Genomic DNA, 24,449 nt, shown 5'->3' on the forward strand with positions numbered 1-24,449 from the left:
CACCCTGGTCTCACAGCCACCCTCCCACCCTCCCCATCCCCTATGTTCACAGTGAATGAGAACACGGCAGGTTTCTCCCAATAAATTAGGGTTGGGGTTGGTGTTGAGGGGCTGTTCAGAAGGAGATTAGGCCAGAAAAACAGATCAGTAGATGGGTGTAAGTTGTGAAACCCCTCATATTTCATGGATTCATTTTGGGTTCAGTTCTCTAGACATGAGGGAATGAGCAGAGTTTCTCAGTGTTGGCTGTCTCTGTAATGAAACTTGTTCTGCTTATATTTCAATGAGTGGCCGCTGGACTGGCAGCAGCCATGTCACCTGCTCCCTGCACAGACATGCAAATACTTGAGCCCCGCTCCAGACCTACTGAATCAGGAACCCTGAGTGTGGGACCCAGCAATTTGGGATTTAGCAAACCCTCTATGTGATGCTGATGTGAGCTCAAGCATGAGTACCGAGGACCAGGGGTTGGGGATAGCGTCTCACATGGCAATGAGGTCACCGCTGCAAAGTGACAGACTGGTTGATGCTGGGAAAACATCGTCTGAATTCCCAGGGCCCCCGGGGTAGAGCTGCTGGATGGAATCCTTCAGGGAGGAATTTATTAAGTGCCATATGTGTACACAGTGTGTTGCTCTGTGCAAATGCTCTCAGGTAATAGGTCAGACCCTAGAGCCTGCCTTCAAGGAGTTTAAAATGTTTTATTTATTCAACCTGTTTTCCAGCAAACATTTCTTGAGCATCATTATGAGTCAGTCACTGGGCTCAGCTTACTTCTAGATGGGGAAATAGAAGGTAAACATGTGAGGAAGTAAATTGAAACAGTGGTGTCTACTGTGATGGAATAAGGCAGGGTGAAAAGCCAGAGACTGAGAGAGAGGCAGGCCACGAGGTGTCTCTCAGAGAAAGAGAAATTTGAGCCTAGACCTGAATTACAAGAAGGAGCCAGGCAGGCCGAGTTCTGGGGAGCAGCAGCCCCAGCAGGGAACGAGGTTGTGCAAAGGCTCTGGGGTGGGTGAGAGCGTGATGAGCTCCAGGAAGGGGCAGAAGGTCAGTGGGCTGGATGGTGGTGAGCCAGGGGCCGGTGGTGGGGCCAGCAGTGATGTGGGGACAGGTTGGTCCCTGACAAGGCCTGCTGGGAACACACAAAAGGTAGGAATTGTCACCAGGCTGGCTGGGCCCCGCCTCTAGTCTCAGCACAAGGAATCACAGGCTCCAAAACTGGCCCCGAGATCCAAGGAAGCCTCGGGCTCCTTCAACCAAAGTTTAGCCTCCAGGAAACCCATTTATGTGTCTTTCTCTCACTCTTAAATGAAAATAAAACAGGAAAAGGCTCCCTGCTAAGGAAGAGAGCCTTTTTTCTTTACAAAGGAAGGGAGGATTTTTCCTTACAGGGGAAAAACTCCGAGACCCCCACCTTGGCCTGGAAAGTCGAGGTTATGGTTATGCGTTCTGTGACAAACGTTGTAAAACTGACATTTTTTGTCCAAGAACACATCTTTTGGACATAAAAAGGCAAAAACTAGAAGATGCTGGTAAGTCTCCATGGTAAGTTCTAAAGGGAAGAAGAAATTGCAATAAAATAGGATGCTTCTACGAGGCTTCTAGTACTAAAAGGAATTTACTGTGAAAATGGTGTGGTTTCTGGTTTATTTTTTGTTTTCCCCATAGGACGTTCTATTGCTTGTATATTTGAGAGTAAGTGGTTTAGTTGTGTGTTTCTCAATGTGTCTTGCATTTGTAAGAGCTCTGAAGGGCATAAAGAAAATTTGTGTTTTTCCATAGTAAAGGGGGCTAGAGTTTCTTCTCATTCTGTTGGAGAGGTTGTAATCTTTATATTGAGTAACCACTTGAAAATAATTAGAATAATCAAAGAAAACATTTTTATAGTCTTTACAATGTGCTAGGCCCTGTTCTAAGTGTTGTATGCATATTAACTCATATACTTTCCACAACAACAGCCCTAAAAGTGATAGTAGTATCCCTTTTCAGAGATGAGATTAAGCCACATGGAGGTTAAGTAATTGTCCAGGGTCAGAGCTGATAATGTATTGGAGCTTGGACTTGAACCCATGATATCTGACTCCAGAATTCTTGTTCTTATCCAGTACATTGACTCTATCTAAGCCAACTCCTTTATTTTGAACTTGCAGTTTATAGCATGGACATACAGAGCTCTGAAAAAAAAAGAAAAAAAGAAAGGCAGATCCAAATTCACCGAGCATGTCAAAATGGTGGTGCAATGCAACTTTGACAAAGTGATGCCAGGATTGGCCCAAACCCCCTCTGGTGCTTGGAGAGTGAGATGGATCAATTGCATTAATGCTCTCAATTGCTCATGACTCTCTGTAGCCTGCCCTTTGCGGATGCTCTCCCAGGTGGACTCTAGGATTGGCCATGTAATGTGCAGCATTTGTTTTCCATGGTGTGTAACAAATTGCTACAACCTTAGCAGCTTAAAATGGCCTACATTCATTACCTCACAGATTCTGTGGGTCAGGATTCTGGACAAAGCTTAGCTGGGTCCTTTGCTTAAGGTATCAAGGTATTGGCTGGGCTCTTTCTTTCTGGAGATTGGTTTCCTCTTTCTAGCACTAATGGTTGTTGCCAGAATTTAGATCCTTGTGGTTGTAGGACTGATATCTTCATTTTCTATCTGGCTGTTGGCCAGGGGCCACTTTCAGGTCCTGGAGATTGCTTGCAGTTCTTGCCATGTGGCCCTGTTGCAGGCCATCTCTCAGTGTGACAGCTCACTTCTTTCAAGGCCAGCAGGAGAATCTCTCACTTCAGTCTGCTACACTCTCAGTAATGTTATAGGTTCACAATGTTGTGCTACTATCACCACCACGCATTACTTTTCTATCACAGTAAACAGAAACTCTGTACCAATTACACATTAACCCCATTTTTGTTTGCTAATGCTGCTGCTATGAAAAATTCCAGAAATGGATTGGTTTTTATAAAGTGGATTTCATAGGTTACAAAGTTACATTTCCAAAGCCATGAAACTGTCCAGACTAAGGCATCAACAAGATGATACCTTCACTGAAGAATGGCTGATCGGGTCTGCAACACCTTTATCAGCTGGGAAGACATATGGCTGGCGACTGCTGGTCCTCTGCTCCTGGATTGTGTTTCAAAATGTCTTTCTCCAAAATGTCTTTGAGCATCTGTCTTAGCTCCTCTTTCTCAGCTCCTGTGTGTCCTTGCTTCTTTCTCCCAGGGCGTTTCTCTTTAAGCATCTGGGAGTCTTCTCTTAGCTTCTCCAGGGCTAACTCTGGGCTTCATCAATTAGTTTAGCATCTCCAAACATCCTTCTATCTGCATTTCCAAGTGCCTTCAGGCATCAGCAGCTGTGTCTGCTCTTGAGCTCTCTTAAGTACACCAGTGAACTAATCAAGACCCACCCTGAATGGGAGGAGTCCACACCTCCATGGAAATAATTTAATCAGAGTTCTCACCCACAGTTAAGTGGGCCACATCTCCATGGAAACATTCAATCAAAAGTCACACCCTAATCAAGACTAACAAGACTGGCCCCACAAGATTGCATTAAAGAACATGGCTTTTCTGGGGGACATAATATATTCCAAATTGGCACACAGCCCTCTTCCCCACCCCATCCTGCCCCGCCATTTTCTTTTAACTAGAAGCAAGCCACAGGTTCCACTTGCAATCAAGGGTAGGGGATTACACAATGGTGTGATTCATTGAGGGTCCATATTAGAATTCTGCCTACCACACTTGTATTGGCCAATGGACCAGTGGCAAACTTGACAACAAGCAGAAGCTTGAAAATGTGTTTGCATGTTTCTGCTGGACACATGGCACCTGGCACCTGACATTACCCTGAGACCGTACCTGGGCTAAGCTCTTGGAGGTATGTGAGAGACACATGAAGGAGAGCCGAGTCATCCCAGATGAAGCTTAGACAAGCTTCAAGACAGTCAAACTCCAAACATGTGAAAGATCCCAGCCAAGATCAGCAGACTGGAGATACTTGAATGAACCCAGTCAAGAACAGAACCAACCACCTGGCCTAAAAATTTGTGAGCAATAGAGAATAGTTATCATTTTAAGCTTCTGAGTTTGGGTGCCTTGTCACTCAATATTGTGTGGCAATAGATAGCTGAAAAGGGTTACCATTTATTGCATACCCCCTATTGCCAGGCTTCATGCTTGGTTTATCATGCATATTTTCTCATTTAATCCTCACAACAGCCCTGCAAATGGGCTTGGGCTTGGCCAGTATTTTCATTGTTAATGTGGGTGAGGATATAAAAAATTAGAGTTATTTTTTCTTTTGCTTGCAATTCAAATCCTCCTATCAAAATCCTACTATTCTTTAAGCCACTTCGTCCATGTGGCCATATTTGTGTCAGTGCCTTTTTTTAATATATTGCAGCTTGTCTTGCCAGTAAGATCCTTGAATTAAGGGTAAAGCATGTGTGGAGGCAGCATAGCAAAGTCCTTAAGTTCATAGGTTCTGTTGTTAAACTCCCTGGGTTCAAATCTGGACTGACAAGCTGTGTGATCTTGGGAAAGTTACTTAACCTCCCTGAGCTCTAGTTTCCTCATATGGAAACCAAGATATTCATAATCCTCCTAGCATTGTGATGGGGATTGCATGATGGGAGAGATGTATCACGCTGGGCACAGCGCCTGGCAAGGAGACAGCACAGAAACAGCTCTGGTGTTGGTACCTGATAAAAGATAACACCCACTCAGTGATCCAAAAAAAAACCAAAAGGGGGACTCATTATTATGCAGAACATAAAGAACATAATTAAGAATCTTGGCAACTGAAAAGCAAAGCATATGGTTTCATACCTATTGTGTGATCATAAGAACAAACCACTTGTTCTTTCCTTTTGGTGAGTGTTGAAAATTAAGGGAAAATTTTCCATGGTTGAAATCTTGGGACGATAAAAATGGGTCCTGGTGCCAATGCTTCCAGAGTCAGATGACTCAATCAGCGTTGGGATAGCCACATCACAGCATTACAGCTTTTTCCCTGCTCCCCAGAGCTTGGAGGCATTGCTGCCATCTGCAGCTCCCGAGCCTCCCTTGAAGGCCTTGTTGGGTGACATCTCACATCATCAGCATGCACAGGCCTTGTCCGGCTCCACACAGGTAAGCCTTTGAGGTTTGGGGCCACGTCTGATTCACTCTCCAGTAAATCGCTGTAAGGCCCTCACAAGTTCCCACAGGACTGAATCAATAATGTTAGTGCTTGGAGGACATTTAGGATGTTCCCTAAGAACTTGGAAATAAGTTCACACTTCAATAATTCACTTTAAATTCCACATGTAATGGACCAGAAAAGAGACATGCAATATGTGACTGTTTAACTATGAAGACCCAGGTAGACTCTTACCACCCAAGACTTTATTATTCACCCTAAAGAATAAGTCTGTCCCTCAGAAGGTGGCAGTGGTGGTGGGGGTGGTTGCTCAGCCATGGAGGAATGGAAACGGGAGTTACAGAAGCACGTGTTATCAGGCCAAGCCTAGCTCTCACTGGGGAAGGAGTCATGGTGTCCCGGCCACCGGCCAAGTTGTGTCCGTGGTGTGGGAAGACACCACTGTGGCTCCAGGTCCATGTTCATCATGCCTGTTGAGTTGTTTGCCTAAGGGGAAATAGTGCTACATGGGTTATACGGGCTCAAGTATTCCTGCTCCCATGTGTGGGAGAAAGGATAATCCCCAGCCCCACCCCAAATACGTCCAGAGCCTAATGCCTGGCACCTGTGAATACGTTATGCTACATGTCATAGGGTGATTACGGCGGCAGATGTAACTAAGGTCGCTCATCAGCTCACCTTAAGAAGGGGAGGTTTCCCTGGCTTGTCTGGGTGGGCTTAATATAATCATGAGAGTCTTGAAAGTGGAAGAGGGAGGCAGAAGGAGAGTGAAGTCAGAGTGCTGCCATGTGTGAAGAGCTCAGCCCATTGTCGCTGGCTTTGAAGGTGGAGGAGGAGAACAACGAGCCGAGGGCGAGGCAGCCTTCAGAAGCCAGAAACGTGAGGAAATGGGTTCTCCCCTGGAGCCTGCGAAGGAAGGCAGATGTGCTGGCACCTCAATTTTAGTCCAGCGGCCCCGTCTCCAACTTCTGCCTCCAGAACTGTAAGATACTGAATTTGTGTTGCTTTAAGTCACTAAATTTGTGGTAATTTGTTACAGCAAAACTAATCCAGCATGGCCGTGAAATCTCACATGTAAATGAATAAATTGGCATATTATTTAGGTTTTGGTGTGAGGGTATGAGGTTTAAACTCTCCATGCGCTGGCAAAATCAGATTTGTGACTCTGCGAGACTGACCAACCTTGCCCCTGGAAAGCCTCTCCACTAACAGACCATAATAACTACCCTTTATTGAGCACTTCCACACATCAAGTGCTTTAGGTGCATTACCTGGCAGTCTCACAATAGCCCCAAGAGCTAGGTAGTCGTGTCCATTTTATAGACAGGATGACTGTGGTTCAACTTGAGCCAGGTGACCTCAGATGGCACGGTGGGGATTTCAGCCATGGTCTGGGGGTCTCCAACACGCCTCATCTTTCCGGTACCCCAGCTGCCGCACCATCGTGCTGTCTCGGAGAAGGCTCCATCTCTGACAACAATCCCTCTGGTTGTGAAGCATGAAGAAAAGGAACCGGGCAGGAGCAGGACCGAAAGGGTTTCCATCTTCATTCTTAGCTGGAGCTTGCCCCATTCCCTAGGGAAAGGAACTGTAATGAATCCCTCAAACCTTCTCAATTATTTGCAAATTGTTGCCAATTTACTTCAGCAAACTATATATTTCATAACTGTTTTACAAACTGTCTAGGGCTCATTCCAGTTTGTGTTCTCTCATTCTCAATGATTTTTTTTTATTGCCTCATATATTTCTGAGTGAATGAGCCTCCTTAGTTACCTTGAGCCAGGTGTGTTTAACCTGAACCAGGTGTGGCTAACCTGAACTAGAAAGAGCCAACTGACAAATGGTCAGAGGGAGCAGATCTGACATCCTGTATAGCAGAGATTCCAAAACTTTTGTTTATTAACATTAGAATCTGTTTACTACATAGATACCCTTGGTGGAATGCTTTATAAATGAAATCAGCTCCAGTAAATCCACCACCTCCAAGAATGTGATTGATCTGCTGAACAGAGTTGAGAATAGATGTGATCTAACCAGGGTCTCTTCCACTGGGACCAAACAACAGGCATCATGGACCTCCACTCACTGAATCCTTCCAACTTGGGGGTCACGAAGTCTGGGGTGGCTTGCCCAAGGTCACATAACTGGCAGGTGGCAGAGCTAGAATTCAAGCCCTGTCCTCAGGCTCGCAGTGCACGCCCTTATGGCTGTATCCCAGCCTCTCATTCCCCAGGACTCAGCCCAGTGCCTTGAATGGATCAGGAGCCCACGAGTGCTTGGTGAATGACGCTGAGGTTGTGCACGTGAGAAGGTGAATCTGACTCTCTGTTTTCTAGCCGTTTGCTGGGAGACTGCAGCAGACACTTGGCTTTCACCATCTGTCAACTGAGGACATTCATTTCTGGAAGACATTTGACCAGTTTTGCTCTCAACTCACTCAAAAGGTGGCCCATGAAGACCTTGCAGCTTTGTTCCAAATTTTCCATTTAAGTAACCATGTTAAGTGGAGCAGCCCCTGATTCCAGCCAGACCCCAAATTGCTGCTGTCTTTCCCAAGAGAAAGAAAGCAAACGTGTCTGCCACTGTGGCCAGGCTGCCAGAACAAGGAAAGTGCTGTAACGTTCTGATTGCTTTGTGGAGCAGGATCTTTTTTGGCTTCATCTTTTCATTTTTCTGCTGGGCTTGAGGAAGCTTGGGGCTCACTGCTTATTTTAAGCCTCAACAGAAGAGATCTTGGCCACACCTTTTCTCCATTTGTGGTAGGTCCAGAGAACTCAATTCAGTTTCAGAAACGCCAATTATGTATCCACTGCATCTAAGCCTTGTGTCAGGCAGAAAGGATACAGAGATGGCTGAGAAAGCATCTTCTCTCTTGGAGGTCACTATATCAGGCCCCATGGGTGGGCAAAGGAAGGGTCAACACAAAACCGAACTATCTGTTCTAGGCCGTGGCTAAGAAGCCTGAGACGAGAAGGAGACGACTCCTTTCCTGAGCTCAGATGGTGTGGACCCCATGTTGGCTGCCAGATGCTTTATGTGTGTGGTCTGTATTCCCCTTGGGGTGAGACCTGTGATAGAGGTGAAGTTCCTTTCACCTATGGCCTCTAAGGCTTGGAGAGGTGCAATTAGGTTCAGGAGGACCCACGTTCAAATCCTAGCCCCGCCACCTCTAACTGTGTGACTTCGGACACTTTTCTCAGCTGCTCTGAGTTTCAGCTTCTTCATTTGTGGAAAGTTACTCTTGGGCTTGACCGTGAGGCTCCACAAGAAGAGGCATGCTGCAAAGCTCTTAGCGCGGTGCTGGATGTAGAAAACACTCACTGAAGTTCAGAAAATCCTATGGTGGCAGAAAAAGGATTTGGCTCAGAGGCTCAGGCTCTCGCTTCCAGCTGAGTTGCCTAGTTTCCAGAGTAACTGGGGGTACTCCTGTCATCCCCGGGGAAATTCTGGATGGTTTCTGTAGGAATGTGTTTAGTGGCCGGGTTCTTCATTATTGCTCTCTCTGCGGGGATGTGTGCTTTGTTCCCCTTCTGGCAGACTTGAATTTGAGGGATAAGCGGGGGAAGGAGGGATGCATGCAATGCCCCCCTATTCCTGCCCAGGACCTGGTGAGTGGGTCCCAGGTTGCTGGGCAGCTCCCAGGGCAGCTGCACACGCAGCCGTGGCCATGGGCCTTCCAAACTGCCGGATCTGTCTCACCACTCCTATTTCCCACTCGGGGTGAGGAGGCTGGAAAATCCATTTTCCTTGGCTCAAGAGCCCGGCTGGCCCTGCTTTCACTGAAGGCAGCAAAGGACCTGCCTGGGGGATAGCTATTAATTTGGGGCAGTTTTCTTTTTCACTCCCTGTTTCTCTCATTCCATTTTGTCCAAGAAAGGGGCCTTCTTTTCCACCTGCCTTGCAGAAGACCCCTGGGAGCCTTGGGCTCAGCGTTTTCCTCGCTAAGGTGAGTCTGGCTCAGGGTGGCTTGGATGGATGGGGGCAATTATCTTTGGAAATCAGCTGCAGTAGTGGCAGTTCAGGGGGACATACGCAACATTCCTCTCCAGAGTGCTTTTCCATGGGGCCTGGAGATGGAGCGATGCTATTCAAAAGCAGGTGGGGAGGTGGGGGAAGCAAAAATAACCTGGAAGGAAATGTGTCTATTTCAGTTTTTTGCAGAGCAGTGTCTCCTGCCGTATGGGTCCAGCCCACTCTTGTGAAGTGGCTCCTTTTGGAAAACAAAGGGAATTGCAAACTGCTTGTTAAAGGTAAGCAAATAAAAAGGAGAGGCAACAGAAGCATGTGCAAGTAGGAAGAGAGCACATTCCAGCTGGAAGGGGGTCATGGGTCATTGAGTCCAAGTGCACTCTGTTTTCTGCTGAGAACAGAGACCCCAAAGTTTGTCAAGGATGTGCCGTGCACTGTGCAAGATGCCGGGGACCCATGAAAAATGAGGTAGAGTTGCCATCTCTCCTCTCTTGGATGTCACAGTTCAAATGGGGAGACACACACCAAACAGCTCTCTTGATATAATAGGGCAGGTATTAGCAGTAACAGCTAATGTTTGCTGGGTGCTTACTGTATGCCAGTTAAAAAGCATTACAGACTTAAATTTCCCTACAACCTTGTGAGGTGGATGCTGTCATCATCACACCCATTTTACTGACAAGGAAACTGAGGCATCAGGAGGGGAAGTCCCTTGCCTAAGGTCATTCCTAGTAAGCAGTGGAGCTGAGATTCAAACCCAGACCTTTTAGTTCCAATGTCCTTGCTCTTTCCTGCTGTCTCTGGCTGGGCCTCTGTAAACATGAAGGACTCTGAGAGCAACGGGTGCCTTCGCTGAAACTCTGCCTTCCTTCTCCCACATGACTCACCTTGTCATGGCTGAACGGTGGGGTCTGAAGTCAGCAGGGAGTGGGCAGGAAGGCAGAGGTACCTGCCGGCTGCAGGGCAGCTTCAGTCTTCATTCCAGAACACTCACTCAGCAAATACTTATCGAGGGCCCACTCTGGGCCACGCTCTGTGCTGGACACTGGGGACACACCAGTGCACAGAAGTGGCCAGGTCCTTGCTCTCCTTGATCTGACATTCTAGTTGGGGCAACGGACCATAAACAAACCAATACACAGAGACCCACGTGAAGGCTGTACGGAGTGTAAAAACTGGGTGATGCCATCAAGAGCAAGGCGTGTTTGTTTTGGGTCCGAAGTCCAGGCAGAGCAGTGACACTGCAACTGAGCTCTGAATATCACAGTGGAGCCAGTCACAGGGTGAGCAGAAGGAAGGGCCCTGCAGGGAGAGGAAACGGCCTGTGCCCAGGCCCCATGTGGGAGCAGCATGGACGTGGTGCAAGGCAGAGGCTGTGCAGAGAGGGGACTGGGACCATCATGTTGGGCCTTCCTTGTAGGTCATGGCAAGGAGTTAGGATCTTATTTGAAGTGCAAACAGAAGCCATGGAGGGCTATAAACAGGAGAGTTTCACGATCTGAAGAGATGCCATCATTTTGCCAACACTGGCACAAGTTATTCCAGTGTGTGAAAACCTCAAAGGAAAGACGGTGTGGCTCAATGGTCTATGTTCCTGGTCCCTGGCCAGGGAATCTGAAAAGTTATTCCATCCATTCACTTGGCCTTTATCCATCCAATGTTATTTGGGCTTTGAACATCTGCCACGCACTTTGCATGGCTCTGAGGATACACACTACGCGAAAGACAAGGAAGCCACCGGCCCAGGGCTGGCCTACAGAGATGTGAAAGCGGAGTTCCCCTGTGGGTAAAGGACAAGGGCAAATTCAAGTCCTCTGGCCTTTTGTGAGATGCAATTGAGACAAGTTGGAAAATAAAAGGAATTGTCTCACTTATATGAAATCTTAATTAAAACAGTGCAAATAAGTAAAATTTAATGAAATAAATATTAATGGCACAATTTTGTCTGGTCAGAGGGACTCATAGAGAAAGTGGTCCTGGAAAATGAGTAGAAGCTGTTCGGGGGAGAAAAGGATTAAGGGGGAAACAGAAGGTTGCTTGACCTGCATGTCTGGGGCCCTCTTAGTGGGAGCCTGGCTGGGAAGGGAAGAGTGATGTGGACAGATTTGAGAAAAAATTCTCTCTCTCTTCATAAAGCCCACAGTTTAACATTTCAGCCAAGACCTTTTTATTTTCAGGGCTACTAGGAGTGATCAGATCTAGCCAAGTCTCCATAAGCTAGAAACGTGAAAGATCTGGCTGAAGACGGCTTGGTAAAAGACCAAACAAAAAACGAAAGCAGGAACAACTTTCCTCTCCTAAATACTAATGTGTTATACTTCCCTCTAGTGGCCAAGTGTGGAATGACAAGTCCACCGTCCTAAACAAAATGTTCCAATATTGGCTGCTGTCTGTTTACTACTCTCTGGCTTATCTTTGTTTATTCAAAACCGTTGTGTTAAACTTTACTCCGTATACTTAACTGTTTGCAGCCCTGCAAGCATGATCTCTTCCATGATGGTCTCCTATATTTACATTTACTGCCTCCCCAGTTGTTTTCACTCATCCACCCATCAGTGATTTTCCGAGAAGCTATGGTAAGCTGGACTTTTCGGCACCTGCCTTGCACTCCAGGTATCCGTGAGTTTATGCCCAGGCACCGTCTGTGTGAGCTTCCCTTCGGTGTTTAATAGACGGGGGAGAACATTAATTAGAACCAACCACAGGCAGCCACTTGTGCTTTGCAAAGGGGGTGAGAGGCAAATTCACATAATCAGGGAAACACATTCCTATTCAGATCCTTTCCCCTTGCAGCGTTCGTGGGAAAAGAAGAAATCATGAGGATATGGTGTTGATGCCGATAGAGGGCTAGCCAGTATTTACTGAGTGTGTAAGAGCCCAGAATGCTTTACTTTTCTGGGCCTCGATGTGTTCACCTGTCAAATGGGGATAACTGTACCTATTACAGAGAACACTAGGCAAAGATTAGCTGAGTTACTATATGCACCATATAGGACTGTGATTCAGAGCAGCCTGGGTTTGACTCCTGCTGTCATTTCCTAGGATGTGACTTGGGCTCGGGAATTATAATAATAATATCTACTTCATCATCTGTCGTTACGATTACTCATGATAATATTTGTAAAGTGGAGAGCTTTGCCTGGCATATAGGAACAGCTCAGTAATTGTTACATTGTTATAATAGTACTTACCACTGAGAAGTAAATGTTAGATATTAATTTTATCATCTTGCTTAACCTTCTCAACAAAACTCATGGATGGCTACTATTGTTAGCCCCATCTTGTCATGAAGAAACTGAGGCACACAGAGGTCGGTAGCCTGCCCGAGTGTTGAGTCACTATTGGAACACAGTGTTTGATTATGGAGCTGCCTGCTTCACTCCTCCTTTCTGGCCAGTATGACTGGGTCATGATAGCAGAGCATGCTGGTGAGTTCTTGGGATGCAAGTACACACACGGAGCTAAGTTTTGGGCCATGGGCTGGAGAGACCAATGAAGTAGTTATTCGGGGTTGTGGTGGTGTGTGTGGGGGGAAAGAGGCAGAAGTGGGGAAAGTGGAGAGATTGGGAAAGCACTCAGGCAATGTAGGCTAGTATTGGGGGCAGTAAGTACTAAATTATTATTAGTATTTTTTTTTTTTTTACAATTTTTGTTGAGATATAATTCACACACCATAAAATTCTCCCTTTTAAAGTGTACATTTCAGTGGTTTTTAGTATAGTCGTAAAGTTGGGCAACCATCACCACTATCTGATTCCAGAATGTTTTCATCTAATTCCAGAACATTTTCATCATCCCAACATGAAGCCCTTTACTCTTTAGCAGTCAATCCCTATTCCCTTCTTCCCCCTCTGCCCTCCAACCCCTGGCACCCACTAATCTACTTTCTGTGTTTATGGATTTGCCTATTCTGCACATTTCATATAAATGGAATTATACAATTTGTGTCTAGTTTCTTTCACTTAGTGTAATGTTTTTAAGGTTCCTCCATGTTGTATCAGTACTTCATTCCTTTTTATGGTGGAATAATATTTCATTGTGTGGATATGTCACATTTTGTTTATCCATTCATCAGTTGATTGACATTTGGGTCATTTCCACTTTTTGACTGTTATGAATAATGCTGCCATAAACATTCACGTGCAAGTTTTTGTGTGGACGTATAGTTTCAGTTTTCTTGGAAATTCCTAGGAGTGGAATTTCTGGGTCATATGGTAACTATGTTTAATTTTTTGTGGAACTGACAAACTGTTTTCCAAAATAGCCGCACCATTTTACATTTCCACCTGCACTGCATGAGGGCTAAATTTCTCCACATCCTTGCCATCACTTGTTGTTTCTGACTTTTTGATTACAGTCATCCTAGTAGATATGAAGTGGTATCCTAATGTGGTTTTGATTTGCATTTCCCTAAAAGACGTTGAGCATCTTTTCATACACTTGTTGGCCATTTGTATATCTTTTTTGCAGAAATGCCTATTCAAATCCTTTGCCCATTTTAAAAATTGGGTTACTTATCGTTTTATTGTTGAGCTGTAATAATAGTTCTTTTTGTATTCTGGATATGAGTCCCTTATCAGATATATGCAAATATTTTATCCCATTCTATGGGTTGTCTTCTCTGTCTTGACAGTGCCCCTTGAAATACAAAGATTTTTGATTTTGATGAGGCCCAATTTAGTTATTTTTCTTGTGTTGCTTATGCTTTTGTGTCCTATCTAAGAAACCATTGCCTAATCCAAGGTCATGAAATTTATGTCTGTTTTCTTCTAAGAGTTTTAGCTCTTACATTTAGGTCTTTTATTCATTTCGAGTTAATGTTTGTGTGTGGTGAAAGGTGGATGTTCCACTTTATTCTCTTTCAGGTAGCTGTAAAGTGCCATTTATTCTTTCCCCATTGAGTGGACTTGGCACCCTTGTCAAAAAACAATTGGCCATAAATGAAATGGTGTATTTCTGAATTCACAATTCTATTCCTTTGACCAGTATATCTAGCCTTATATCTGTCTTTATTGCCAAGTCTTGATTTCTGTAGCTTTGTAGTAAGTTTTGTAATCAGGAGGTGTGTGTTCTCCAACTCTGTTCTTCTTTTTTAAGATTGTTTTGTCTCACTGAATGGCCCAAAAGGTGCTCTGGTGCCATGCTGGTAGAATTTACTGGAAATTTTCCTTCTGATACTTGCCAGATACTTGCCTTCCAGGAGGTCAGGGAAAGCCGTTCACAGAGAGGTACCTGCCAGAAGTATCCTGCTCCAGATCACCTGAGGAGGAACCGGGGAAAGCTGTGCACCTGCCGGAGCCTGGAAAAGAAAGGCCCTTCCTCCTGCTGGGCCTCTCCCACGCCTCTACTGGCAAAGCTTAGCAATACACCAGCTGGCTAAGGAAAAATACTTAAAGGATCTGGGCCTATTTTTGCAGAGCAGGTAATGAAGAAAGAATTTGGAGCTTAGGGGTGATGAATGGATAATTGGCACAGTGGTCATGGGGATTGTTTGCCTTCAGATAAGGCTGGATCCAGGGGTAGACCAGATGTAATAATAAATACTCTCTCTTTGCATCTCTTTGTTCTGCTTAACTCTTCTTGATTTCATTTCATGGGCAGGTTCTTCCCATGAGTCAGACTCAGTCACTTTGTAAGAAGAGACCCTCCTATTCACATATCAATCTCAGGGAAGACTCTGACCAGTCTTGCTTGGGCTGGATCCCAGTTCTGAACCAATAAGTGAGGCTGGAAGGGCCAGGGGCTTTGTCAGCCCGGGTCGTGGGCTACCCTGAGCCTCCCACTAATGACAGAAGCCCCAGGAGCCCACCCCGGGGCCAGGAACATGGACTTAACAAGCCCAGCACCGTTCTCCTGATCTCCCCAACCAGTTCCACCCACCCCTTCCCCATTTACGCAACTGGCAGCTCCATCCTTCCAGGTGTTCAGGTCCGGAGCCTGGGAGTCAAATCATCTGGGTTTCTCTTTTTCCTTCAGCCTCTCCATCTAGTCCGACAGGAAATCCTGCTGACTCTGCCTCCACTCCCCTCCCACCACCGTCTCCATCCTAGATGCTTGCAGCAGCCTCCCAACCAGCTCCTGCCTCAGCCCTTGAGCTCCCTTGTGTGTTCTCAGCACAGCTCATGTCACCCCCCTGTGCTCTGCATGCCCCAGAGGCTCCCAGCACAGCTGGGCTGAACGCGGGAGCCTGTAGAATGCTCCAGGGCCCAGGCCTTCTCTGTTCTCCTGCCCATCCCACCCACCAGTGCACCGGCCTCCCTGCTAGCCTCAGACATGCTGAGTGTGCTCCTCCTCAGGGCTCGGCACTGGCTGTTTTTTATTGCCAGGAACATTCCACTCTCCAATACCTGTAGGGTGCTCCCCCTCACCTCCTTCAGTCTTTCCTCCAAGATCACTGCTCAGTGAGGCAGCCATGGCCATCCCTTAAAATATGGAAACCCTCCCTGGTGCCCCAGCCTCCCTTACTCTGTTCTATTTCCCCATATTATTTACTGTATAATAAATAAATAAATATATATATATATAGTCTTGTCTGGAGTATCTCCCACTAGAATGTAAGCTCCACAGGGCAGAGATTTTTGTCTGTTTTGTTCCTAGCTGTATCTCCAGTATCTAGAATGGTGTCTGATCATGATACTCAGTAAATATTTGTTGAATCAAGGAATGGACCAGTACAGGAAGGGTGAGAATGTGTGCTTGGCAGACTGAAGCCCGAGTTATCCCACCCACCACAATGCCCCTCTGCCCCCCACCAGACTCTAGGCCTCTTGACAGAAAGAACATGTCCTATCATCATTTTATTTTTCAGTGGGCAGAGGATTTTGGTGCCTATTCTAGTGTAATGGATGCCAGCTCAAGGATATATTCTAGATTTGCTTTGGAGAAGGGTGCCTGGAGCAGCAGAAAAAGGAAAGAACTCAGATTCCAATTCAGGGGACACTTGTTGATCACCGGCTTGTGCAGGCACTGTGCTCAGTCCTCCTGCAATCATCTCCTGTCCATCCTTCTTTGCAGTAGATTTTGCTTCTGTTCCATCCCTATACATACTGTTGGGATTCATTTCATATTCAATTCAATAATATTAAAATTGCTAATTAAGTACTACAATGTATCAGGGATCCAGGGAGTGGGACAGAAAGATGCGCAGGACAGATACATTCCCTGTTCTCATGAACTTGGAGTCTAATGTGGAGACAATCAAACACGGACTTAGACTACAATGCAGGTTATAAGTGCTGCAATACAGTCAGAGAAGGCTTTCTGGAGGAAGTGTCATCTAAGCTGGGTACTAAAGAATGAGTGGAAGGTAGTCAAGAGAAGAGATGAGTGGAGAGTTAGAGGATGAGCATTTGGGGCAGAAGGGACAGAAGATGCAAAGGGCTGAAGGTAAGAGAATGAAAAGATACGTGGCAGCCACTTTGCTTAAAATCCTACAGTGTCTCCCTGTGTCCTCACAATTCAGTTCTAGTTCTTGGCCCTGCTCCCTGGGCAGCTCACCATCAGAGGGAAGAAAGTAGGGAACAGAACTGTGAAAATCCAGTTATCTCTCTCTAATTTACCAGCCAGAACATTCCTCCATTTCCCTACTTTCAGAAAGACCAGTATGTGATTAGGAAAAGCCCCTCCTAGGAGTCCTCTCTAACCAATCCCTTCCTGCCATCATTGTTTTTCTCTTCCCCCATCTTGTATGGGGAATGGTTCAAACAAGGCACACATATACCCCTCCCAAACAATTTAAACAATAGATCCAAATTGAGACATAACCTGAAGAGATGTGACACGATTCATAATGAAGAATACCATTGGCATAATTTGGTTAAGCATTTTAGCTCGTCATCCTCAGTTCACTCCAAAAGAGGATGTTTATTCCCTCTTAGCAAGGCACCATCACTGTCACCATCACCACCACCATCACCACCATCACCACCACCACCACCACCATCACACCATCACCACCATCATCACTACCACCATCACCATCATCACACCATCACCACCATCATCACCACCACTACCTTCATCACCACCATCACCCCAACCATCACCACCATCATCACCACCACCAAAAACATCATCACCATCACCCCAACCAACACCACCATCATCACCACAACCACCATCATCACACCATCACCATCTTCGTCACCACCATTATTACCATAACCACTACCATCACTGTTACATCACCATTACCACCACCCCATCATCACCATCATCATCACCACCACTACCACAACCATCATCATCATTGCCACAGCTACCATACCATCAGTACCACCATCACTGCCACCACCACCACCGCCACCAATCACCACCATCACCACCACCGCCACCACCACCATCACCACCATCATCATCACCATCACCACCACCATCTCCACTATCATAATTATTTTTATTGTTGTTATTATCATTTGGTTCAGTCTGCTATCAAAGGTAAAATCAAGATGCCACTTCTAGAGAAAGAACAACAAAATCTTCTGGTTTTAATATGTCAGGTTTCTTTTTTCTTTTTAGCTTTTTAGTGTGAAAAATTCCCAAACATGTATGAGAGCCGAGAGAAAAGTAAAATGAACTCTCATGTACCCATCACTTAGTTTCAACAATTATAAACATTTTGCCAATCTTGTTTCATCTATATCCCAGCCCTTAATTTTTATCCCAGGCTGGAATATTTTAAAACAAATCTCAGACATCAAATTATTTCATTTATAAATACTTCATTAGGTGTCTATAAGAGATAAGGTCTTAAAAGCATAACCACAATATCACCATCTCTCATAAAAATTAAAAATAATGCCTTAATATCATAGAATATAAAGAGAGTTTTCAAATTTATATTGTATTTGCTTGGTGTTTCTTAAGCTTCTTTTAATTTCTAACAATTCTTTCTCTCTGTCTCTCATTCTCTTGCTCTTTCTTTCTCTCTTACTCTAGTCAGTTTCTTATTAAAGAAAATAGGTCACTTATCTTGTATATTTTTCATGTTCTGATTTGATGGATTGTATCCTAACATATTCCTTTATGTTCCATATTTCCTATAAAGTGGTAGTTAGATTTGGAGATTCGATCAGATTCACATTTAATATTTTGGCGAGATAAAATGACATATTTTCTTTCATTTTTCTACCCATCAGGGTTTTGACTAGTGCACACAGCATTACACTGATAAGGTCAGGGAACTTGAGAGGAGTAATTAAGTGGATGTTGCTATATTTATAATGAAGCTGGGATTTTCATGAGCAGGGAGTTAGAGCAACACCAAGACAGTTATCACAGTAGTTGCAGGACTGCCTGTGCTGAAGGGGTAGAATTAACTTATATTTCCTTTAATCTGTGTCTTCTCATTGGACCCGTCTTTTCATGGTCTCCTGTGGACTGATTACACCGGGGAATGAGAGGCAGCTTAGAACCTAGCATGTAAATACTTAGCAACAATTAGCCCTTTGAAATGGTAAGAATCACTGCAGAAGCTCCTGCTGATCAAATGAGATGTGTAACGCAGTCTTAGGAGCAAGTGTCTATCATGGTTCAAAAGTTTTCCTTGTGCCTTAGTCCGAGTTCCTCCCAAATGCAGAGCCTGAGACAAGGGCTTGTAGGCAGGTGGTCTGTTTAGGAAAACAATCCTAAGGAACCAGAATGGGGAATTGGGAAGAGTACAACAGAGAAGGGAGGAAAACCAAAGGAAATAAATTGAGCTTGTTAATATTCTGGGCAACTGGATCTCAAGCCTCCTGGGGACTTGTGGAAGAACTGTGTAGAAGGCATCTCAGAATTTTCTGCTGGAGAGGTGAAAAATGGAGGCATTCATCATTGGCTATCATCTCGGATTGGTGAAGCATTGACGCATGGAGTGTTAACATGCATCTTCTAGGTTTGCACATACATCAGAATTGCTGACCAAATCCTCAAGGTGTCCTACAAGGTGATGACAAAGAGGTGCTTGTACAGAAAGTGAGAGTTAAGTGGTACAGCTGAGATGAGGGAATGTCCAGGTACATTTGTGTGCTGCTGTTTGCTGCAGCAAAGTCCTGAGTAAAATGATGGGTAAAGAGGATATGGTTGGACACAAAAGGTGCTCAATATAGTTTTTCTCTTGCATTGCCCTACATTAAACCCATGGTCTACATTAAGTTCAGTCTGTCACAGAGCTTTCAAGATGGGGGCTTAATGCAATCACTAAAAAAGACTTAATACACAAGGAGAAGTGAAACAAATGATTATTCTGCTGTTGCAAGTGATCCCAAGACCACAATGGAAGTTATTATCTCTTTCTCTACAACCTATTCTAGATTTCCATTGCTCTCACCAACACTTCAGTGGGTCAGGGTGCTGGGGGTAGTTTAGACTTTCATCTCCAAGGCATTGGGATCCTCATTTGCTTTATCCTTGTCAGGTGTTGGTTGCTGGAATTGTTGGCCTTGGAAGCACCGAGAAGCACCAAGAATCCCCTCCAAGTAAATTCCCCAAGTACAACTTCCTGCCTTCATTGTAGAGCCAAACGGTTTCCTCATGGAAATCAAGATAATTCACCCTCTGCCTGGTTGATAACTCCATTCCGTACCTTCTAGTTTGCTTGCGTGAGTAGCTCAAAATGATCACAGAGCTTCAGGTTCAGTAGAACATTGCTGGGTCCCTTGATAGACGCGTCCTTCCCCTGGCAATCAGGACTCCTAATCTAGCAAAGCTTAAGGTTCTAAGGACAGAAGGCACAAGTCCTGCGATGGGTCATGAGAAATAAAAATAACTGGGGGCAACTTTTTCCTAAGGCCTTGGTTCCCAGGCCCATGTGGTCTAGATGTTGAGAATACAATATTGTATATCAGTTGTTGGTTCAATATAGGTGCTGTATCTTGGAGAATAGCGCTGAACATAGGTTGGGTTCCCTGGGAAACATGCTCTCAAATGGAGATATGTGTGCAGGAAATTTCCTGGCAGTGGTGCCAGAATCAATACAGCTTCTCTAGGAGCTCCTTTGGATTCTGGTGGAAACTTTCAAGACTACAGTCCCTACTGCTAAAGTTAGTTTCAAGGTCACAATTGCTGCCTATTATTGACCTTCTCTACTATATATTTAGATTCCCTTCTCCCTTGTCTAGCATCTCTGCTGGCCTAAGTGTCTTACTGATAATATGTCCAAGACCCCACCACATCAGAGCAACCCCGACAGGACTTTAAAGCCACAGGTGTTGTCTCTGAGACGGTACTATAGCTGAGACTTCTGTAGGTCTTTCTATCATTTTATTATGCTGGCTGCTTCTGGGTGGTATTGTATGTGTTAGGACCAGTACTCACGGTTGCATTTTCTTCACATTAAAATGGGTCCCTTGGATTTATTGGTATGCCATGTTTGGTAAATCAGAAAACTCAGTGCATCCCTGGCAGAGGCACTGGGGTCAGGAAAGGCCAATCCATGTGTGATGGTTAGGTTCACATGTCAACTTGGCCAGGTGATGGTGCCCAGGTGTCTGGTTAAGCAAGCACTGGCCTAACTGTAACTGCAAGGACATTTGTGGCTGGTTAATAAACTACAAGGCTGGTTTATTAAATCATCAGTCAAATGAGTGCATCTGTGACTAATTACATCTACGATCACCTAAGGGAGTGTCTTCCACAATGAGAGAATCCAGTCAGTTGGATTTAATCCAATCAGTTGAAAACTTTTAAGGGAGAAGAGAGAACTTTCATTTCTTCTGCAGCCAGCCAGCCTCTCCCAGGGAGTTCATTGAAGACCTTCATCAGAGTTGCTAGCTCGCGGCCTGCCCTACGGAATTGGGATTCATGCATCCCCACAGTTGCTTGAAACATTTTTATAAAATCTCATATTTGCAGTTATCTCTGTTGATTCTGTTTCCCTAGAGAACCCTGACTAATGGACAATATCTGGAGTAGATGTCCAGGGTGGAAAAGATCCAAATGATGTCCAGTCTTGTACAAGGGGATTTGGATATAAAATGAAAAATGAAAATATCTCTGTCCTCAAAAAGCCCACAAGTAACATGCTGAAAATAGGCAGGGAAGCTAATATGATGCATGGCTGCTATGGAAACCGAGTTATTTCAAAGCGCTATGGGAGCAGAGGGGACACATCAGGGAGGCTGCTAGTAAGTAAAAACAAGATTATGTCTTATTTTTACTTTTTATTTAGACATAATTTTAGCCTTTGCAGACAAGTTGCAAAAATAATGCAAAGAATTCCCAATTACCTTTCATGTAGATTCCTCAAACGTTAGTATTTTACCACATTTGCTCTGCCCTCCTTCTCTCTTTTTCTCTCACTCTTGCCCTCACTCTCATTCTCTCCCCTCATACATTTTTCTGAACCATTTGAGAATAAGTTGTAGACACGATGCCCATTTGCATCTAATACGTCAGTGCATATTTCCTATAAACAAGGACATTCTTTTACCTAACCCACAGTGCAATCATCAAGATCAGGAAATGAACAGTGTTGTGATACAATCATTGTACTCTTTTGCTGTTTGTCCCAATTGTGTTCTTAACAGCAAAATCTGATCCCAGATCATGCCTTGCTTGCAGTGATCACATCTCTTAAGTCTTCTTTAATCTGGAATGATCTTTTAGTCTTTCATGACATTGATGTTTTTGAAGAGGGCAAACCAATTATTTTGTAGACTGTTCCTCAATTTGTCTGCAGTTCCCTTGTGATTAGATTCAGGTTATGTATTTTTTGGCAGAGAGACCACAAAAGTGATGTTTTATTCTTCTCAGGGCTTCATATCAGGAGGCATATGATGTTTATTTTTCCCATATGGTGATAACTTTGATTGCTTGATTAAGGCAGTTTCCTCCAAGTGTAAATATCCTGTTATTCCTAAAACTTTCATCCACTAGTTTTAGCGTCTATTGATTCTTACCTGCAGATCCTTCCTTGTTTGAAAGTTAATGTTTAAGGTCATTTATTATTTTATTTTTACTTGAAAATAACTTTTATAAAAAGAAATTGCTATAAATATTTTCCTAAGTCTAAGAAAATCTGTCTATTCTTTTATCCTTGTTGAGGTGGTAAGATCTTGAGAGGGGGCAAAGACAGTGGCTTAATTATTAGAATATTGGTCAGAAAAATCACCATTTATGGCATTCACAGATGAAAACTTTAAGTGAAAAATCACAATTTGATACAATTAAATATTCTAACATACAGTTTCTTATAACAAATATTTATAGTCTCAAGTTTACACATCAATGACTCTTGGAATGATTAGAATAATATGAGAAAAGCACTTTGCCTCTTTTGGTAAACAGGTGTAGACAGAAACTTAACTGGATGACTGAAAGCTACAGAAAAAGTATAAAATTTAACTTAAATATGAAGGCAACCGTTACATAAATATTTGCTAACTTTCTTCATTATCTTTATTTCTAAGAAAGAGTAGAGGATATTCCAGTGCTGCCAATTCTTTAAAAGATTTGGATTAACAGCTTCTCATTTTATTAAGATTACTACTAAAAACAATTCTTGTGGTCTCTGGTTGTAATTTCCATCAAGCCTTAATCAAGAGCTTATAATAGTTCACTTCCAACTTTGCAGAATTGGTGGAATTTGTTTAATAAATTAACAACCCAAGGAGATACAAAGCTTCTTTATCCCAGCATCCATGTATCAATCTCAGTGAGGACTTGGATTTGTGTTCCTCATATTGTAGGTCCATCTCTTAACTGATCACTGTGGCTATGGGAATGGCAACTGATTTTGCAATTTGGATTGCATGGCTGGGGAGCTGTGAGAGTCTCATAAGGGCCAAAAAGATTTTCAGTTTTCCAAAGGAATTGGAAGAGGAAAGGGACGACATGTGGGGTATTCCCAAACTAGCAACCACATCCACTACAGACCAATTTGGCTGTTAAAAACTTAGACTTTGGGTATAGCCTCCTGTGGGAGAGTAGTCTAATCTCCCCATTGTCCTTAGTAATAGAATTCCCAATTTTTATATGGGCACATGAATGCCAAAGGAGAAAAACATTTCAAGGCTTTCCTTGTAGCAAGATGTCCAGGTGTGACTACATTTTGGTCAGTGAAATGTTCTAGGAAGTGAGCTTAAAGTGGGGGTTTTACCTTTTTACTCTTATTTTTTCCTTCTTGTTAGCTTAATACAAGCATGATGGCTGGTGCTCCAGTAGCCATCTTGAGACCATGAGGTGAATCTTGGTAATAGAAGCCAAATATGACAGACATCAAAAATAGAAGGAGCAGTGTCCCCAACACCACTGGTTACTTACTGTGGACTTCTTGATGTATAAAACAAATAAGTTCCTATTTTCAAGTTTATTTTACTTTAGTTTGTATGTTTCTAATTATCCTAAATAATACTGCTTCTCTTTTGTTTGCCTATGAGTAATGCTGATGTTTTGAGAATTCTCTACTTGGTTAGTGCTTATTGATTCTTTAAGATCCAGCCCAGGCATCACCCCCTCCATGAAGACTTTGCTGATATCTTCCAGCCACTTCTCCATCTCTGTCACCCAAACTGAAGGCTAAGCTATGTCACCTTTTTTTTTATTTCAATAGCACCACACAAATGCTACTATTTTAGCTTCTATTACATTGTATGGTAACTGTCCATTTGCTTATTTGTTTCCATCAGCTGTGAACTCCTTAATGTATGGGTCATTGTTCATTCATCTGTTGTATAGTAAGTACTTAAAATATTTGTTGAATCAAATTGACTTCATAGCAAACAAAAGTGGGATGCAGCCTTGTAAACATGGCATCAGAGATTGGGTGGGGATGTTTAGGTTTAGCATGTGGTGTCCTGCTCCTGAGTACCTTGGTAAAAGGTATCCTATGTCTCAGGTTGATGGAACATACCTGCCAGGGGGCTTTACTGGCTCGTAGACCCTCCTGGGCATTGTTTGAGTTTGACAGCATTTTCTTGCTTGGCTTTAAGGTGAACGGGAAGAAAGAAAAGAGAGAAAGGGGCTCATGAGTGAAAAGCCACCAGGCGGAATGTCAGAAGTGCTGCCGGCCGTTAGAGCCTTTTCTTTCCCTCCCACCTGCTCCTCCTCTTGGGCTATTTCATTCAGCTTCAAACTCATCAAAGTTTAACACTTAGAGGCATCTTCGTTTCCTCCTGTTTTTCTTTCTTTCTTTTCCAGTCAGTCCCCAAGCCTTGTCCATTTGTCTTCCAAAATGCCTCCAAGTGTTTCTCCTCTTCTCTGTTCTCTAGTCCAGACCCTGGGGGATAGCCTCTATCTGGATCTCTTGCCTCCAGTCTTTTCCCGGAAACCATCCTTCTGTGGTCCCCAGAGTGATCCTTCTAGAACAAAGGCCAAGTATGGCTCCTTCTCAGAAGTTGCAATTGCTTCCTCTTGCCAC

The 24,449-nt window shown here is 44.1% G+C and overlaps 2 long non-coding RNA genes across 3 annotated transcripts in view; one reads left to right on the top strand and one right to left on the bottom strand.

Moving 5' to 3' along the window:
* Nucleotides 1-5,345: 5,345 nt before the first annotated feature.
* LOC119509616 lies at nt 5,346-10,285 on the bottom strand. Of its 2 annotated transcripts, none has more exons than XR_005211731.1 (3): nt 10,000-10,285; nt 6,415-6,718; nt 5,346-5,629 (listed from the first exon to the last, which is right to left on the bottom strand). It is a non-coding gene; the product is annotated as an uncharacterized LOC119509616 (long non-coding RNA). The 2 variants fall into 2 exon arrangements; XR_005211732.1 differs by having other exon boundaries at nt 5,346-6,133.
* LOC119509617 overlaps nt 9,015-24,449 on the top strand; it is a 42,756-nt gene continuing 27,321 nt past the window's right edge. The window contains exons 1-2 of the long non-coding RNA XR_005211733.1: nt 9,015-9,089; nt 9,295-9,393. This is a non-coding gene — a long non-coding RNA (uncharacterized LOC119509617). The remainder of the gene's footprint in view (nt 9,090-9,294; nt 9,394-24,449) is intronic.

The sequence above is a fragment of the Choloepus didactylus genome, chromosome 14, assembly GCF_015220235.1.
Source record: "Choloepus didactylus isolate mChoDid1 chromosome 14, mChoDid1.pri, whole genome shotgun sequence".
Classification (NCBI taxonomy): Eukaryota; Metazoa; Chordata; class Mammalia; order Pilosa; family Megalonychidae; genus Choloepus; species Choloepus didactylus.